General features: G+C 38.1%; 3 long non-coding RNA genes across 3 annotated transcripts; all 3 read left to right on the top strand.

The window, feature by feature from the left end:
- Positions 1-851: 851 nt before the first annotated feature.
- Positions 852-7,641, top strand: LOC310737858. The gene is made up of 3 exons (XR_014536904.1): positions 852-1,093; positions 7,021-7,236; positions 7,472-7,641. It is a non-coding gene; the product is annotated as an uncharacterized lncRNA (long non-coding RNA).
- A 1,308-nt stretch (positions 7,642-8,949) lies between these two features.
- On the top strand, positions 8,950-9,448 carry LOC310737862. The gene is made up of 2 exons (XR_014536908.1): positions 8,950-9,237; positions 9,330-9,448. It is a non-coding gene; the product is annotated as an uncharacterized lncRNA (long non-coding RNA).
- Positions 9,449-9,604: 156 nt separating this feature from the next.
- On the top strand, positions 9,605-15,194 carry LOC310737856. Its single transcript, XR_014536902.1, has 3 exons — positions 9,605-12,709; positions 14,566-14,920; positions 14,982-15,194. It is a non-coding gene; the product is annotated as an uncharacterized lncRNA (long non-coding RNA).
- Positions 15,195-20,920: the final 5,726 nt, after the last annotated feature.

The raw sequence follows: 20,920 nt of genomic DNA, 5'->3' as shown, positions 1-20,920 counted from the left end.
TAAACATGCGAACCACTAACGTACTGTACCATGACCCTTAGTAAAATCTCAGATAAAATAAAGAAAATAATAAAAACTATGGCAGTCAAACCAAATTAATAAATATATAATATAAGCAATGAATATTTGTGCAGTTTATATTTTTTCAATAGCTTATATCAGCTACATTAATAGTTTAACTGTCACAAATGAGTCAAAATGCATAATACATAACAGTTTGACTACCTGTCAGTGAAAGAATTCACCTTTGGGCCACAGCACCTACCTGAGTTTGATATTTGTATGGAGTGCTACCAAACTATGCACTTTGGAAGAGAGTGAATTTGCTTCACGATGGCTGCTACTACTGTTTTCAGTGCACACAGTGGCGGAAACCACATGAACAGGGTTGATTAATTCACATTATGCCATTTGCCTGAACTGTTCCCCATAAGCTTCCTGTATTAGTTAGCTCTTGTGCAAAACTAAAGCAGCAAACCTTAGACACAAAGCATGTCTTGGCTAGATGGACTACACTTGTGGAAAAGTTTCCCTTTTTGACCACACGATGATGAATTATGATGCTGTAGCTCTCTTGACACCATGGTATGCCCTGTATATTGCTAACTCAATGCTGTAGGTACATATTTAATGCTCAATACTTTATGGCATGACGATCGTACGTTCATATTTTATTAACTCTTAAATTAGCTTTTTTCTTGTGCTTGGCTTTGCTGAAGATAATATTCCTTAAAGTCTTTAGTTGAAGCTGTTCCCTCACCATCCCTGCCCAAGCCTACTGTGTGCACAGTGAGAAATCTCAGACTGTCTGTGGGAGTGCTGCCGTGAGTCACATGTCAGTTCACTCCTTCCTCAGTTTAGACGAGATTAACTTGTCAAACAACTGGTCCTTTGCCAGTCTGCTCTTTCCAAGTGGATCTGGGACTCTTGATCCTTTCTTGGACTGATAGTCGAGGCTTAACAGAACGCAGGGCCAGCGAGAAGCGGGAAATAATCGGCTGCGGATTTAAGACCACTTTACCTGGATTCAGTGGTGCAGGATGGCGGGATTAGCTGCTTGGGTCTGGCGGCATACGAGTCTGTTTAGCTCAAGGTAAACAGTGTCATTCAGTGTACACACACAACTCAGGGACTACAATGTGCACAAAGGGCAGGGTACAAAAAAGAATAGTCTTTATAGTCTTTACACTGTTGTGCCTTCATAAACTAATCTAAATAATGTCTCTCCAGATATGATGGATAGTTGACCATTTGAATTCCGAGCTATTATAAAGCTTTGCTAGGTTCCTAGGTCATGTCCCAAACCACATACTTTTGCAATAAAGTTATGAGAAGGTATCAAAATGTTTCGAGACTAGTTTTGTTACATGCCAACAGATGGCAGCACAAGGCTGCATGCACAGTCACAGGGAGCACCAACCTTCATAAGTCAGTGTGCCAAAAATACATAATTCTGTATACATGGGGAGCTGTGTAGCTGGTGCTGTATTGACCACGTGCATTACCACACCTGTGATTTCTTCATAGAGCCAGTTAGAACAGGGTCACTGAGCTCTACTCACACACCAGTTTCTCATATAAACAATATGATCTCACTTCCACACCCACCCTACTCACCAGATTTGGCTCCTGCAAACTTCACCCTCTTCCATAAGATAAAGATCCAGCTCAAAAGCCACCATTTTGACACCATTGTGGAGATCCACCACGAATAGCAGAAGGTGATTGAAACGCTTTGCTAGAAGATACACATTCCAGAAGTGGGATTGTGGGAGCACTGTTTTGCTGTGCAAGGGGACTATTTTGAAGGTGATAGTGTGTACATGTAGATAAATCAAGTACATTTTTGTAAACAGAGCTTGTCTCTTAACTAAAACCCAACTTTTTTAATCCAGGTAAACGTTAATTAGGTCACATGTACATTTTGGCACAGTGAAATTCTTACTTCACATATCCCAGCTGTGTTAGGAAGCTGGGGTCAGAGCGCAGGGTCAGCCATAATACAGCAACCAAATCAGGATAAAAGTCTCGCTCAAGGGACCAAGAGTGGTGGCTGAGGTTGAGGTGAGAGCTTAAATTCTTCTACTCCAAACTTGGCCAACTATGTCTTCCTGGAGCTTGCTTCATGCACAAAGACACTGTCATGCTGGAACAAGTTTGGGCCTTTCATTTCCAGTGGAGGGGAATCTGTGTGCTTCCAGATTTGAAGCAACAATTTGGCAATAAATTTGACACGCTCTGTTTTATTGATAAAAAAAAAGAGCGACGCCATGACAGCTGAACTCTATTGGCCGATGGTGAGAGTAAGGCATCTTACAAGGTAGGAGATGCGTATGTCTCTATCGTCATCATAAGATCGAAAAACCGTAAGTCGAACCATCGTAACTCAGGGACTATCTGTATAGTATGTTCTTACATATGTAGTTCAATATGTATAAGCTAAGAAGTGTGTATGTGAGAATATTTGTCTGACCAGTCCCATCTCACTGCCACAGACACTCTTGACCAATCCAGTCTAATAAATCCCACCTCCACCTTCAGACGTTCTTGACTAACCCTATCCACTTCCACAATCATAATTGTTTCTCCCTTCCTGCAATATGTTTTTGAAGAACAAGGTCAGGAATTACAAAATGAGAACAAATATTAGAGAATATAAGCAGAGGAAAAAGCAATGGTCTTGACCAGGATAAAGTGGTTATTGATGATAAATGAGTCATTAATAAAAATAAATAAATAAAGTATATGTTGGACAAATGACATATGTAACTATGCAATTCCTTTCAATCTTGTGTGGTTACTGATGCACACCTCTGCTGTATAGACTTTCTGGCCACAAAGTCTTCATAATGTTCACGAAAAACCGAAGAACAATTACAACCCGCCACCTTATTCGATAAGATCATGTCTGTTTGATATTGCACAAAAACTTGGCTACTATACATATGTATGAAATTTGTGCAACTCTGAACAGGAGACCTGATGTTCTTGTCGCTCCGCCAGCTACCTGCTGCCATTCTCCTCTCAGCTCTAATTGGTAATTATTTTTCGAGGTTAATGCCTTTATTCAGGTTGTCACCGTGTGGCGAGGAGTGAAGGATTATGAACCTCATTGGGGGGAGAAGCGGTGCGAGATGAGACCCTGGCACGCGCAGAACTGATCATTTTTGTGCAGGCAGAGACGGAGGACAGCTCATCTTTGATCCACTGGGGTCTTCGCAGGCCAGAGGGGTGACAGCTGCACTTTCTTTAGCCCCACATTTGAATTTGAATTCTATCTTATGATGCAGCTATGCGCCGACTTGGCAGGCCAGTGGGGTAATCTGTTCCGTGCAAAACGCAGAGCCTTTCTTCCTGTGTGCCCTCACAGAGATTTGAGTAATTAAAGTTAAATGGAATGCATTAGAAAAAAAAAAAAAAACTCACTTGTACCGGTGGCTGTCTTGCGAGTGCCAAGAGTGAATAGTCAGGGCTGTCCTTCGCTCTCTAATCCCTCGTACTATTTCTGCCCCTGTGACTTTGGCTGCCGCTGCACTGGAAGCTCAGCTCTCTTCACAAGCCGTCTTTGCAAGCTGAAAAGTGGAACTTCTGAACTGGTGACAGTTATTTGGAATAAACATCTGTGCTTGGTGTTGCTTTTCGGTCCATTCAGTGCTACTCTGAGCAAGAGATTCAGGAACTCGGATGTTCTACGTCATACATTAACATGTGAGGGCAAAATAAAAAAAGCAGAACCAGTGAAGTGATGATGTTTCTCTTGAAGAGATTTCAGAATTTTATGTTATTGAAGAAAAGCTCTACACTGAAGCAAATTGAGTATGTTTATACTAAAATATCTGTCATGCTTCCAGTCATTCTGGTGCTCATATGTAATTTAGGTATGTAACTGAGATATGTTAGTTTTGTTTGTATCTAACTAAGGAATTTTTTTGTTTGTTTTTAATTATTCTTAATATTCTGGTAATAGTTAGGGGTTACATGCTGTGCTTCAATACAATCTTGAATGTGATAGATGGCAGGTATTACTCTTAGTTCTTAAAACAACATATTAATGTGCATAATATATAATTATAATATGCATAATACAGGTAAGTCCTTACAATGGAGATACGTTACAAGGACCCCATCGTAAGTCAAAAATATCGTAAATAGAAGATGGTACTATGACTGTGACAGTCTTTCCTGCTTCATGCTGATTTATAATTTTCATTTTCTGCTCTGAACTGATGGATTTCCTCTTCTTTTTTTTCACTACAAGCAGGAGACATACTTTGCACTTTCTTTTATCAGTAAAATTGCTGTTTGAAAACGTTTGAAACAGAAAAAAATACACACTGAGACAACTTTACTCCGTCGACCCCTAGCGAGAGCGAGGCATTTTACAGAGCGAGAGATACGCTCATCCCAGCTGCACGTCCAATGTATCAGACATCGTACGCTGCTGCATGTGCCTGTTGTGCAAAGTTTTTTATATTTTTACAATTTTGTCGCTCTTGTCATCGTAAGATCGAAAAATCATTGTTGCACTATTATGTGAGATAATGTATGCTACAAATTATGGCACTAGTTAGCAATCTACAACATTATTGACGACTTTGTAAGATAATCGCTAATTTGTTTCAGAGCTGGACAGACTGAAATACTAAAGCACTGCTGCATCACTCTCTGCAGGTAATGTAGGAAATCACTAACCAAAAAAAAAGCAAACTAAGACTTTTAAAGAATAAACAAAACCCCAAAAAGTCTTAATAATCTAATCTCTTAGATAGCAGAAGGTTTAATAGCAAGCTGGAACAAATGGCAAAATATTAAAATGTTGTAGGATTCCAGATGTGCAGTATGTACTAAAAAAAAGTTTCAAGACTAATGGTGTTAACTGGTGCTATTTTTCTTGAAGATGAAGATCCAGGTCAAAGGTCGCTGTTTTGACACCACTGCAGAGATCCAGATCACGTTCTAGAAGTAGCAGGAACACTGTTAGCACTGTATTGCTGTATTGCTATTTTTAATGGAAAAAATCAGCAAGATAAACAATGATAAAACACTTAACAACAACAATCCTGCTGTACACCAGATTTCCTAAGACTAAACAAAAAAAATAACTAAGTATATTAGCAGAGTTATTGAACTGTCGCTATGCTACCATGAACAGAATTCGCTTGCTGGTTTGTTTTTCCTCAAAAAAGCTTTTGAACAAAATTAGCCCCACCCACTTACAACATGATCATATTGGAAAGTTACCAATCATTTGCGTCATGTTGTGTACATGCACAGATTTAGTTCCTATGAATGTAACCGATCATATCAGGATTCACAACTTTCTCACCTTATTGCGTCAATGCATGGAACCGATGAGCAAACAGGAAGTTCACGAGTATATTTATTAGATTTCTTGTTAATTAGTTGGTTTTTTTGTTCTCTGCTGAAACTTTCATTTCAGCAAAAAAAAGGTTGCTGTGGTAGACAGTTTCATTAGTGTCACCATTCAAAAGTAAGAAGGTGGGGGAAGCTGTGAGACAAACATTTTTGCTTTGAGCTACGATACTTAAGTGATTAAAGGGACGGCCCCAAAACACACATGAAGTCCTAAATTGAGTTGAACAGTTCCTGTGTTGCATAAAAGACATTAAGTAGTGACTGACAGGTCAGTATACAGTATGTTTAAAGCCTGGTAAAAAAAAAAAAAAAAGCCGTCTGCACATTTTTGTCTCGAATTGAAAAAAAAAATCAAAAGGACAGCAAATCTGCAGAAGTTCTCAGCCCTTAAAGGTGTCAAAGTGTGTGTTTTTCTAATCCCTGTTCAAATGAAATAGATTTAGAAAAAAAACACTGAACAATTCATTTTAAACAGATTGTATCAGGTGAAATCAAAAGAAACCATATATTCATTTTCTTCCTTATATCTTTTTTAAACAGAAATAAACAGCCTTTTGTATATCTTCATGACTTCACGTACTGTTTATAATATTTTACAACCTGGCAACAGAGATATCGCTTAATCATTCTCCAAAGTACCATCACATCTTCTTGGGGCCATTTTGAGGATCTATAAAAAAAAGGTACGTCTGGAACCTTGGGTTAGTACTTGGGAAGGGGTCTCTCAGTGGTTAATATGTAGCACTGATCAGAAGGTCATGAGTTCAAATCCCACCATCACCAAGCTGCCACTGCTGGGCCCTTGAGCAAGGCCCCTAACCATCAACCTCTGTTGTGTTAATGAGATAATTATAATTCACTCTGGATAAGAGCATCTGCCAAATGCTGTAAATGTAAATGTTGGTAAGTGGTAGCTCAGTGGATAAGATGTTGTACTTCTGATCAGAAGGTCATGCGTTCAAATCCCAGCACTAGCACTGCTGGGTCCCTGAGCAAGGCTCTTATCCATTTAATTGTTCAGCTGTATAACAGAGCTAAATGTAAGTTGCTTTGAATAATTATGTCTTGTACACTGGATAAACCAAAAAGTCCAAGTTGTCTGGTGGCAAAGGTTCAATAGAAAAAGGCATAAAAAGATCAGAACACTGATATCTTGGTTATATCTGAACATTATTCTCAAAACCTTTTTTTTTCAAATATAAAACCAAGGCATTATACAGAATAACATTAAAAAATGTATAGTATTTAGCTTGTTGAGCCATGATGCCCATAAATCAGCCAGTCTCTGGGGAATTATAAACACACCTGAGAATGATGTATAATTTTGCATGAAAGAAGATCACAAGTAAAGCCAGAAGCGCTAAACTTCATTTGGATCATGCGAATTTATGTGAATTCGCAACTGCGAGATCTTGGATTTCTAGCAAGAGGTGGCATATGCTAAAATGAAACAAAGACCAAACATAATTATGATTGTGAAATAAATTTGCATGGCATTCCTAAAAAACAACAACTGTGTAATCTCACAGGTTTCTAAGAAGCAAACACAGGACTGAATCATCTTTCATTAAATAGTGCCATAAACAAGTCTGAGGTCTCAGGTATAATACCAGGCAAAATTAGATCTCGTTTTTTGATTTCCAGACGGATAAAGAGATGGAGACAGACGGATACAAAACGAGCATTGTAATGGTCTTTGGCTGGATGTGTGATGATCTCCGCATCTCTTGATAAAATGGAAGAAAGTGAAGTCCAGGTTTACGCGTTCTTCCATTACAGGCGCCATGAGACAGACTCCACATCAAAGTCGGGAAAGAAAAAGCACTCCCCAGCCGACCTGTTACAACACACACCTGAGACGTAAAAGCAAATTGATTACTCTTTAACCTACAATGCTAAGCAAGGCAACCCTCTGATATGACTATGAAATAATTATAACCTGCACTTCTCAGTGGGCATTACTGCTGTATGTATATTTTCATTGACTTAGGTGAAGACCTCCAAGGTCTGGACAAAAAAAAAAAAAAATCTACTTTAATAGCTACCTGTCAAGTGTAATTAAGTGTGTTTTTCCTTTTCTATGCTTTTCCCATAGCCTGCAGGGAGACGTTTCTCTTAGCTGTGTCTGCAACAGCGCCTTTGCCACCCAAAGCTTGGAGACAGTTTTAATTGCAACACGACGACCACAAGAAAAGCCCAGAATCCCCATAAAAGCACAGCAAAAGCTGGCTGCAGGCCCATGGAGGAGAGCAAGCCACACCGTAATTACAGGTAAACGACCTAACTTTTTCTCAGACTGCTCCGAGTGAGTGAGCGAGCGAATGAGAAAGTGAGTGAGTGGGACGGATTATGTTTTAGCATTTCAGATCTCGTCACACCTTCGAGCGATCACGTTATATCAGTACGTACAGGAGGAGTGGTGGGTGTCTGAGGGAGTTGGGATTTGCTTTCACTGGGGAAAGGTGGAACATGTTGTTGAGGTCTGTGCAAATTCTAAGGGTTTCGCTGATAAACGTGTTTTGGGTCAAATGCGTATAAAAATGTAGGGCTGTAAGACTTGTGTCTGGTCTCAAGGCATTTTTTGTAATGTCATGCACAGATATAATCACATTCCTACTTGGACTTGTCTTTGTCTTGGGGATTGGTCTGGTTAAATATTGTCTAGGTCTCGTCCGAGATTATAAAAATATTCATGTTGACTTTTCTTTTTTCACACACAAAACACGATGTAAACGACAAAAAAAGTTTTTTTTGGGTCTTGGTTAAGACTAAGTTTTGGACTTAAAATTGACAATATTGGTAAAATACTTACGGGTGTGCTGGTATAAGCAATCAGTAATTAATAATATATAAAAAAAAGATATATAATAAATATCAGTATATATAAAAAACCAACAATAAGGGTTAACTGATGATGTGATGAGGCCATCAAAGCAAAGTTACTGTTACCTGTTCCTCAGTAGGCAATTTAGCAATTAAAAAACTGCACATCTGTCCCTAATTATATTTAATGTTGTGAAACATCCCCAAAGTATGTTTGTTCCTTTATTTCATTATAGCTCATTATACCTCTCTTTTTTCACTTTAAATTAATATAAAAATAAAATAGAAATCTGCAATACTGAAAATGCTGATGTACCCAGATAAGGCATTGATCTAAGGCACAGGAGATTCCTTACAAAAAAAAAATGCTAAGTAGATATCTATGTACAGAAAAGTCTATTACATAAACACTATTAAAGTAGTATTATAATAGAACTAACCCCAGCCATTAGGGTTAGCCCGGATAAATGGGGAGGGTTGCGTTAAGAAGGGCATCCAGCGTAAAAACTAGTTCTCTCCTAATGGGAGAAGCTGAAAGAATGTAACAGTATAGTAATAGTAACATAGTATAAGTATAATTAAATAAATAATATAAGTATAGTAATAGTAACATAGAAAACTATTCATATGCTATACAATTCCCTGTATATGTTTTTATTATAGAAACAAAACCTAAACAAATTGAAATGAAAGCAATGATATACAACTGTGGTTGGACTGCTGTTATTAAAAGTGAAAATCAACATCTTCTGTTCAGTCTGATTTGAGAATTCAGTAGATCGGTGGTATATTGTGAGGTGAATATATGTGTTTCAATATATAGTACAGATTTTTGAGGAAGAGCATTACAGATGAATTATTTGCTTTGAGAATATTGATGGAGAAGTATAGGGAAGGTCAGAAGAGTATCTGTGAGAGTGAAAGGGAAAGTTTATAGGACTGTGGTGAGACCCGCGATGTTGTATGGATTAGAGACAGTGGCATTGAGTAAAAGACAGGAGGTGGAGCTGGAGGTAGCAGAGCTGAAGATGTTGAGAGGTTCATTAGGAGTGACGATGATGGACAGGATTAGAAATGAATTTATTAGAGGGACAGCGCATGTAGGACGTTTTGGAGACAAGGTGAGGGAGGTGAGATTGAGATGGTTTGGACATGTGCAGAGGAGGGACATGGGGTATATCGGTAGGAGAATGCTGAGGATGGAGCCACCAGGAAGGAGGAAAAGAGGAAGACCAATGAGGAGGTTTATGGATGTGGTGAGGGAAGACATGCAGGTAGTTGGTGTGAAAAAGGCAGATGTCGAGGACAGAGTAGTGTGGGAGCAGCCGAAAGAAGAAAAAGAAGAATATCTTGAGGTAGGCTTCATATTTAATAGATTTTTTTTATATATACTTGTGGAAATGGCTGATTTGCTGCTTGGGAATTGTTTAAATTTACATTAACATTTATGGCATTTGGCAGGCACCCGTGTCCCGTGCAACTTACATTTATCTCATTCTCACAACTAAGCAGCTATGGGGTTAAGGGCCTTGTTCAGGGGCCCAGGAGTAGCAGCTTGGTGGAGCTGGGATTTTATCTCTAATGAGCTTTGTATCCAAAGTCCAATGTCTTCAATATTATCTTTATTAAAACCTAAATAAAAAAATATTTTTTTCTTCGTGTTTTTTTTTACATTTCTGTCTCTTGTCACTGGCCTTTTCCACTTTTATTCACTTTTTTATTCTCTACTTTATTATTTTTTTGGTGGTTCAGCATCTCTTTTTCATGCCATATGCATACTAAAACTTACTGTAAAATGGCCTTGGTTTTGTCAAGGACAAAATATAAAACAAACATATTTCTTGCCTGTTTATCCAGTTCAGGGTTGCAGTGGTTACATATCTTTCCCTTGAACCACTGCGAGTAATGTATAACACGGAACAAAGTCCAATCTCTCACAGAACACCACACAAAGACTCACAGAAAGAAGACAACTGAACATTGGAAAAAGACTTGGCATGTTTTTTTACTTCTTTTCTTGTGTAATCCTAAAAGCAACAGAACCTTGAAGTCTTTAACTGTTGTGGTTGATTCACCTCAAGAATTGGGCATGTTTTGTTTTGTGTCTGCTCATCTGCTCATCAGGTTTGTAAAGAGTGGTTATTTGAGGTAATGTAGGACTCTGATCAGTTCAAACCAGTCTGACCAGCCTACCTTGATCTCTTCCATTTAAAAGGTGTTTACACCTGAGGAACTGACACTCACTGGATGGTTTTTTTGTACTATTCTGCGTCAGGATTGGTGTGTGAAAAAATCCCAAGAGATCATCGGGTTCTGAAATGCTAAACATTTGATATACAGCATCACCATATGTATTGAATGTGATTGTACAAATCTCATGTTTCGAAGTCTTCTTAGAGGTAAGGTTAATGTGAAAAACCCGCAAGAGTCAACAGCTTGTCGGAATCTGTTTTATATAAAGCAATTACATATTTGCCTTTTGCATCTATAGATGAAGTACTGCCTCAATTTCACCTCCTCCACTCATTGATTTAATTCTGCATTTTTCTTCCAAGTGCTTCAGCAAGTGGCCTGTCAAGACGTTCGCTGCATAAGGCTGCAGACAGGAGTGACTGCATGCAGCTGGTGTTTATTAAAATATTGACTTTCATGAGACTGCCATTGTTTCTTTCTGTCATAGCCAAAGCACTTAAGGCAAGCATGTGCCATGATCAATGAGACAGAGAAAAGGCTGCTGTTAGCTCCTTGTCACGACGGATGAAGCTCTTCAGTCCTTCATGTCCATTTCAATGTCTGGCCTTAGTAAGCCAAAACAACTGGACTTGTGTTATGGTCTTGAAGAGTTCTCTCCACTCATAACTCATTCCCTCTTAACCAATAGGGCTCAAACCAATCTTCAGGGACCTCCACATGGACGCTCTGTCCTGACCCAAACAGCGCAGGGAAAATATGGCTTGTAAGGCTTGGAGGACTGATTTCAAAAAGCCCCCGCCACATGAATTGGAAGTCTGGCAGCTTTGATTTGCTGATGTCTGGCATTTTATTTTTAACTGTCCACTTCTTTTATCCAAAGCAACTTCCATTTGAAATAGAGTCAAAGCATATAGTTATGGTTATGGCCCAACAATGGTTCTCTCATAGTCCTTGGATTTCAACCAGCTACGATGCAGTACATCAGCTAATAGGGTTAAAGTCTTACAATGTTGGCAACAATTTTTTGGGAAAGTAGTTAATGCATGCCCTAAAAGTCACTAGAGGTAATTAACTGATGAGGTCATGGACTCATTTACATATTAATTAAATCATCGTGATTATATGCATATGAAAACATGCCACATGAAGAAAGGATTTTCTGAACAAGTTTTCGATTAAGACAGAACTGTAAAGAAAACAATAGCTTTATATACTTTTCATTAGAGAAAATTGTAATAATGGCATGAAAACCTGTGTGCACATTTGCAAATAAGCCTACAAAATGAGCTACATATGCGCAAAAATGGTTAGGTTTATTTCTTAAATTAAGTCTTCAAAATCTTCTGGCTTTTTAAGGCAAAAATCCTATGTTAGATCTTTTCAAATCCTTTTAGATTTTGTGTGCACTAAGTCTAGAAAGTCACCGAATGTAGCTAAATCCGGGAAGGTGGTAGCTCAGTGGTTAAGGCTCTGGGTTACGGATCGGCAGCTGGGGGTTCAAGCCCCGTTATTGCCAAGCTGCCACTCTTAGGGATCTTGAGAAAGGCCCTTAAGGTGTTGTAACACAGCTGATACTGTGCTCTGACTTTGTGGTTTCCTGATATTCTTGGGATATGTGAAGATGAATTTCGCTGTGCTGTAATGTACATGTGACAAGTCTAATGCACGTTTCTTTCTTATTCAAAATATTGATTACTTTCAAGGAAAGTCTTTTGGCAACCTCACACTCAGTCATGAGCATTGACTAAGATGACACATGATACACGACAGCATTTAATCATAAAGAAGGGTATCGATCAAACAGTGATTTTTTCAAAAATCCAGAGAAACAATGTTATTATACAACGTAATAAATGAGAGAAGTTTTGTGGGGTTTAATAAGTGCAGTGTTTCTGTTTAACAAGTCCTAAAAGGCCTGACATACCTGTGCATAATAGTTTTATACGTATGATAAGGCCTTGTGCTAAAAAAGCTGAAAAGATGAACCATAACCCCTTTCAATAAATAACTCCTATGCAAATTCACCTAATGATGAACCTTTCTGCTCCTTTCACCCTTTCTGCAACCTATCCAACATTTTTTTTTTTACTTTTTCTTCCTTCACAGTAACATCCCCCATTATTGTGATGTCAAAAACTGAATAAGACGATGCCAACTTTTTGTCATTGCCTCGTTTCCCCCAATCAAGAGTCCTCCCTCCCAGTAGGGACCAAGAGAAGCCAAGAGCAGCATGCTGAAACGTGTCCCTAGCTGCTTCTTTCACTGTCTGCATAATAACCATCGACGCAGGGATTCTCTCTAAGAAAGCGCATTCCTGGTAAGTAGAGCAGCCAAGCTTCTCCGGAGACAGACAGAGACTCCAGCAGGAGAGGGGGAAATCAAAAGTTAAATTATAAAAAGAAACAAAAAAACAGCAGAGTCTTGCTGGTTTAATGATAATTTCAGGAACTGTTCAAAAGGATGCTCGCACAATCACATAACAAGAGGCCGAGGAGGAAAAGCAGAATTATTTAATTACCTCCTATGAGTAATACATTGAACTTTTTTTGTGTGTGCCCTACTTTAATGAAGATCTCATTCAAGTTAAAATCCTTTATCTATTTTTTTTCCATTGCCTTTTCATCCGGTCATGCATTGTTAGAGGAGGAATATTGATCACGTAGGAATGTTCTGTATTTAGGGCATAGCAGAATGGGAATAGGACAGAGAATACGGCTAAGTTTAAGCACACAAGGGTCAGTTATAGAAGTGGCAAAGTGGATCATGGGCCAAATGTGGCCTAACTTTAAGCAGCCACATTTAAGGTTATTGTGGTATTCGAAATTAGAGCCAAAAATGGCTCGAACGAAATCAAGCATATCTAATGCCCATGCTGCATTTACATTTTGGGCCAAAAATGGCCCAAGTGTAAGTTCTGCTCCATATCATGCCTGAAATATGGTCTCATCAAGGCTGAGTTGTGGCTGTGCTCTGGCAGCCAGATCCACACAAGCTCATAGCCGTCATTCCGAGGCGGTATGTGGGCCAGATGAAAACGGGAAGCATGGGCCAGCACAGGGCCGTCATTTATCTTATTGGGACATCATACAAGTGACTGTCAGGATGATTTTAAAACGGATTTACAAAGCTGTTAATCAGGTAAAATAAGGTATAGGGCAGAGTTCAGGAGCTTAAAACACTTAAACAAATGCCTTGCTTGACTGAACATATATATCTGGTTTTTAAACATCAGCTTTGGTGCTTCACATTTTATTCATTTGTTCATCTCCTGTAAGTGGTTTATCCTCGGGATGCATTATACCCGATTCTTATCCTGGGAACGGTGTGTGTGAAAAGGGAATACACCCTCAATTTGCTGGGAGTCTGTTCCATTACACACATTTACACCTGGAGGCAATGTAGAGTAACCAGTCCACCAAAAACTAAAAACCTAAAGGAAACCACATGGACACTATGGGAAACACATGCAACTCCATAAAGAGCTTGGGGTTAGAACTGGGAATTCTGGAGCTGTGAGACACCCGGACATTCACTGTCGTTTATTGTCTACATTGGCACAATAAAATATCTTTACTACAAAACAGAAACGACCATAAACACACTACAAAACGTGGAAATAAAAATGTTCAGAGTGTGATAACTCTCTACCCAAACTGACATAATCACTAGATCCCGTCTCTGCTCAGTTTATTATTAGATTTTGTGAAATGATATGTGATTGTGATTGATGCTGTAGGCTTTATGTAATTATTGTAAGTGGTTATCTTTGTCATTACTGATGGTTTATATCACTTTTATCACCGTGTCCACCCTTGTATAAGAGGTGATTAATAGGCACAGTTCTGGGAACGTATTAAGGGAGCATTTTTCCACTGGAAACCTGAAGATTTTGGATTACACTTAATATATAAATGTGCATAAATTATTCTAATTAACAATGACAATTAATAATAATAATAATAATAATAATAATAATAATAATAATAATAAATCCGTCTCAGGAAACTACCAAGAGCTGTTTTATTATTATTATTAATATTATTATTATTATTATTATTATTATTATTATTATTATTATTATTATTATTATTATTACTGTTATAATTATTCTTCAAAAATTATTTATACAATTATGCATAATAATGTATTTACTAATTATCACATTCTTTCCAGAAATTTTCAGTGAAAGTTTTATCCTGATCAGGATTACACCGGATTCTGAGTTTATCCCAGAAACACTTGGCATGAATACAAACCTGGATGAGATGGCAGTCCATCGTAGGGTACCATGCACACAAATATTCGCACCCTCCTACACACCTGGCAGCAATTTACAGTATCCAATCCACCTCCTGCATTTTTTTCTGGATGGCAGAAGGAAACCAGAACCTGAAGCAAACCCAGGGAGAACATATGATGGTCCAGACAGACAGTAACCTGATCACAGGATGGAACCAGGAACCCTGGAGCTGTGAGGTGAAAAATACAGAAAGTTTTTGTATTCAAGTTTATACAATATCAACCGACTGTGTTTGTTTAATCTTTATTAATGTGTGGCACAATTAGAGCAAAAAAATAAATAATTAAAGATGAAAATGAAAAAGAAATTAAATGAGCATTTTACTAAATTATTAATACTTTTGTTTAGAGACTGCGAATAAAAATAAATTGTAGTAGATTGCAATCCACAAAATACACTAAAAAAATTAAGCAGTAACTGGTAATAAAGTGTAGTAAAAATGTATTTTCTGTGATCTTGTTTAAATAAAATGTTTTATACTGACAGGAAATAATGTTTATATAAGTTAAAAAAACTTTGTCTCATTTTTACTCGAAATTTTAATAAATTAGTTAATTTATTCTGTTTAGTAGACATAAACCCATCTCAGATGAAAACCCCATGACCATATATACACAGACATACCCTGACACTTTCAAGTGCATGCAATCTGTCCTGCCTTCAGAAACAACCTTGACGCGTTGATGGAGATGACAGAACATACCGCCGCTTCTCGGTGACCTTGCCGAGACATAAACACACCAGCTGGCCTGCAGTGACGATTCTTAGATACAGTATCTGGCATCTTCATTTGTCTTATCCGGTGTTCCTTCCACGATGGTGGTGTGACAAAGCACTCAAAAGATCCTCATAGCTTGCTTGTTATCCGATCCCATCAATTACCATCGAGGATTCTGTCCGACTCGTCTTATGTCTTTCTTTGTCATCTTTGGAGATAAGGTGTCACATCTGCAATCGAGTGGCCATTAAAGCACACAAGCCTTCTCTAGTCACTCTATAGAGACCAGCTGAGATGTTTGCCCTTTTTATCATTAGGTCGTATGGTCACTCTGTAAAGTGAGTGACAACAAAAGCTTTTTTGACAAAGTGGATAGAGCATTCGTCATCCTCTGGGTCTGGATTCATCATCAGTAGCACTAATTTCGCTAGTCTTAATGCTTTATTTTTATACTTTCCATTCATTGTGCATTACATTGACTCCTTACACTAACACTTACACTAATTTATTCACTATATGGACGAATGTTTATAGACACTGAATTGGTGTGTGCTTTTTGAACATCCTTTTCCACATTTAGTCCCTATTTGCTCTTATAGGGAATGTACCTCCACTCTTCCGGGAAGATGTTCCACTAGATTTTGGATTGTGTTTCAGAGATTTTAGCTCATTCAGCCACAAGGGTGTTAGTAAAGGCAGGTACTGATGTAGGTGAGTTAAGGAGGCCTGGGGTGCAGTCAATTCATCCCAAAAGTGTTAACTAGGGATGTGGTCGAATCTCTATTGCGGGTCACTGAAGATCTTCCAATCCAACCGATATAAAGCATATCTTCATAAAGCTGGCTTTATGCACAGGGGAATTGTTTGGCTGGAACAGGTTTGGGCCTCCACTTTCAGGTGAAGGAAACATTTCATGCTATTGAATGCAGACATACTGTACAGTTGTGTGCCTCCAACATTGTAGAAACAGTTTGAGGAAGAACCATATATGGCTGGAAAAATCAGGTGTCCCAATACTTTTGTCCATAAAGTGTATATACTTTATTACTTGAACTAATACCAGTAATTAATAGCCATTAATTCTTTTGTTGGTGTTAATAGTTCATGCAGCAGAAGGCTAGGGTATGAATGAAGAGAAGGATGTAGATTACTACTGCCATTTGGTTGCTATATTTTAAGTGAAATATTAACTTTTATAATAAAACATGTAAGTAATTAAAGCAAGCATTAAACAATTTGGTAATAATGCCTATTTTTGGAAATGGAAATGTCACAACATAGAGAAAAAGCAAGTAGATAAAAAAAAAAAAACCTGAACAATATACACAAATAATTAGACCACTGCTGAATTCTTAATTCTGATTGTATAGAAGGTGTTGATTCTTTTTCTAGAGCAGTAGCTCTGACTGTCGTTCAGCTGTTTGTATTATTATACCCATTATAAAACACTTCCTTAGTAATTAATCTTAACACTACTCATACTTACATACATACATATATACAAATTATACATACTGTACGTATAATACTCCTTAAATCGTACAAATAATACGACCGCTGTGCTACATAGATGGATTAACATCTAGGTAAACATTTACATTTATGGCATATGGCAGAAACCTTAATACACAGCAACTTGCAGTGATCTTATTCATACAACTCAGCATTTGAGGGTTAAGGGACTTGGTCAAGGGCCAAGCAGTGGCAGCTTATTGGTGGTAGGATTTGAACCCAGAAGTCCGACATCTTAACGGTTACACTACCCCTTTCGAAAGGGGTGATTAAAGCTTTATAATTCTTAGTGAGGAATCATTTATTTTAAAGACTTTTGGAAGGAGCCTCTAATTTGATATTTGCTTGCAATGCATTTGATACAATACAGTTAATAGCACTTACTTAATACGTGACCAATATTGTTAAGAATCTTATATGGACCTAGCAATTAATCTGTGGACGAGGATGATAGCATAAAGACGGACTATTTTACATATTTTGAATTAAATCTCTAATCAGCATGATTGCTCATTGGTTTCAAGAATGAAGTATTGTCTTACACACCAGTTGTCTGTCTTTTTTCCAACAATAATCAATTCATGATTGTTGCATTAATTCAGTTTAGTTATTGTCTTATGAACTGATTTATTGACAACTTTATATCACCAAGTCAAGTCAAGTCAAGTCAAGTCAAGTCAAGTCAAGTCAAGTCAAGTCAAGTCAAGTCAAGAAGCTTTAATTGTCATTTCAACCATATATAGCTGTCGCAGTACACAGTGAAATGAAACAAGGTTCCTCCAGAACCCTGATGCTACATACAACAACAATTACAGAAAACACAGAGCTAAGGACTAGTGTGTCCTCACCACATAAAGTGCATGTGTGCAACCTGGTGCAAACAGTGCAAAGACAACACAAGACAGTGCAAGACAACACAAGACAGTGCAAAGACAATACACAAAACACAAAATAGCTCCGCCAGTAAACCTTTTGTAAAGAGACAAAGTGAACAGTAGCAAAAATGTAAACAAAATTTTGTGCAAAAGAGCAAATAGCAGCAATCTAGAAAAGATTTGCAAAAACGGCGTTCCTGAAAAAAAAAAAGGTTCCACAGCATTAAATTTAACTATACAGTAAATAAATCAAATGTTGTATAAATCTTTAATTAATACTTATACATCACTGGTAAATTTCTATAGTACGTAAGACAATTTATTTATTTATTTTTAACACTACATGCCCAGTCATGTTTTCGTACATAAGTGTTAATATGGGTGCTATGTAAGGTGGTTAACATTCCTGTTTTTGTTTGTTTTTGTTGCCTTAAACCTCTCATACAATAACGGCCAACAAATAATTTCCACGCAACTCCAGGGAATCCTTCAGATCAGGTTTGAGATCGATATCTCGGCATTAAGTTGTTACTTTACCAGATTTGACCTCCTCTGCTCTCAAAGTCCTAATAGTCAGATAGGTGTCATGTTCAAAATATATATATTTTTTTCAAAGTTCAGCTAGTTTTGCAATTTGAGTTATCTGTGATCATCATACAAGGCTATAAATGGCCCCCAGTGTTGTTGAGAAAATCACTGTGGGAGAATGGGAGCAAAGGGGGGAAAAAAAGGCAGTTTATCAAAGCCAGCTGGCAGCACGTGCACCATCTCAGAGACGGCTGTTAACACTTACCTTGTTGTCCTTCTTCACGCATATGCGCACCGTCTCCACTGTTTGGGCTGGCCGTCCTCCACTGCATTTTCTCACACCGACCAAATAAATAAAGAATAATGGCATCGCTGCAAGTGCGAGTGTACCGTGTACAGCAGACGACAGTGACTGAAATCAGAGATCTATCTATTACACGTGTATCATGTGCATTTTTTAATTGTTGCTTGTCTACAGACATATGGAAGGGGGAGTAGTTATTGTGCTATAGTCCAAAAAGGAAGAAGATATAAGAGACCATGTGAATTCAGGGACCGGCTGACACACTGGTGCTGTGCGGTTCATGGCTTTTGCTTTTCACTGCAATGATAAAATCAGAATAAATCCTCTTTTCCGAAACACTCTGACATAAAAAAGGTGTTAGATTTAATTTTCCATTAGCGTTCAACTATTTAATGCCACATTCCTGTTGAATTCCTTAATCAGAAGGTGACTTGGGTGAAGGTGGAAGAACATAGCAAGGAAAACTTAACATCATAAATGCAACATCAATGACCCTTTCTATAGTAAGACTTTGTATAGTTTGTATCATTCACAAAAGACTTGTACGGCACACTGTACAATTCACATTATAAAGCAAATTAAAAGCAAATAAAAAGAATGCGTAATCGTTCAATTTCTCTTGGTACATGTCTGTGTAATATTCACGACTAGGATATCTGATTTGTAACAGTCTGTGACGATTTTTCGCCGTGATAGAGTCTTCAAAACTATGAGCCGTTCATGAAAGATGGCGAAAACAAGAAAGACTGGTCAGGGAATGATTGTTTATAACTATAACGTCCATGAATGTTCCACAACATTAAATATAACTATAAACCATTAGCAAGCATGCGGAGAAATTACAAATTAAAATATGTGGTATTTATGTGGTATAAAAGGAATTATACACTTCTATAAAAGCACATCCCGTTGTGTGTTGTTCTTAATTTCATCAATTAAATAGCAGATTAGTATTAGACATGTAAGAAATACAAATGATGTTAATCAAAGTTATATATTTTTTGTTTAGTCTGAACGCAATGAGGTGTCCTTTTCCTCAGTTGCTGTGTTTCGGGGCTGTCTTTTGAAAAGTCAAAGAATTCAAAAAGAAAAAAAAAAGTCTGCTTGTTTTCACCCAGGACTACTTCCTGTTTACTGGCTCTTCCACCCCCACCTTATGTTTCACTTGCAGTCTGCAAATAGCTAAAACCTCACAGTGTTCGGAAAATTCTTGAAATGTTCCAGGCATTCAGAGTTTTTTTCTTTTGTATTCTTCTGAGAAGGTACTTGAGATTAAGTATAAACCAGGATTTTAAGGGTTGCACATCCATGCTAAGGTATACCTCATGTCTTTTTTCTTTTTTTGTTTTTGTAGTTTTTTTTTTTCACCACAGACTTCCTATGCAAATGCGACTATGCCAACAGAACTTTTCACTCAGGTTGCTTATACACCACTCAGTGTGCGACCGTGTCTCCTGGCTTTGACCGTATGCCGTGCTGCTGCGGTCTCTGCTATTGAACTCGAAACCTCTCAAAAGACTTCTTTATCACAGACAAAAAAGTCTATCCTTCCCCAGCCACTATTCATAACATTAATTCTGTGGACACCTAACCAACCCCCATTCCTCCCTCCACAAAACATTTAAGCAGAAAACATCCTTTATGTCGATGCCCGCCACTGCTGGTTTGCTCCGTGAACCCCCGTTTGCACAATAGACGTGCGAAAAGATTGACCAGCAGCTTTTAAAGCGTTGTTCCCCAATGCAGGCACAAAGAAACCTGGAGGGAAAAACACACACCTGCGCCTTTATGTCGCCGACTCTTGTTGGCCGACGGCGCGTGAGAAACACGAGAGGACGGATAACACTGTGGGACACGAACGAGATGTTTCGGCGAAGTGTTTGTCATTACGATACCCAGACCCTGATTTCCCTAATGAGTATATGTGTATGGTATCATTTTGGAACATCATTACATAGACGGCCTGAGGCATCTCATCACCGTTCGACTCGATCGTGGGCCATTTACACTCATCGAGGATACTATACAGGTATGAAGTAACGCATCTGAAAGGAAATATACTTCATTGTGTTGCCTTCAGGAGATGAAAGTATGATTTATGCCCGAGAGTCTAATCAGCACCTGGAATGTGTGTGTGTATGTGTGTGAGAGGGTGTGAGATAATCACAAGACCACAGCTTCTGCTCTGGAACTGGCTTGGTCAGTCAGCAAAAGAAAAGAAAGTGGGAAGAAGAAAGAAAGAAAAAAAAGAACGGATCAAGCCACCTATAGTTTTGACTTCGCTTGAAAGG

Source organism: Silurus aristotelis (genome assembly GCF_946808225.1).
Source record: "Silurus aristotelis genome assembly, chromosome: 15".
Classification (NCBI taxonomy): Eukaryota; Metazoa; Chordata; class Actinopteri; order Siluriformes; family Siluridae; genus Silurus; species Silurus aristotelis.
The sequence above is the reverse complement of the archived record's forward strand: the minus strand, read 5'-3'. Positions and strand labels throughout refer to the sequence as shown.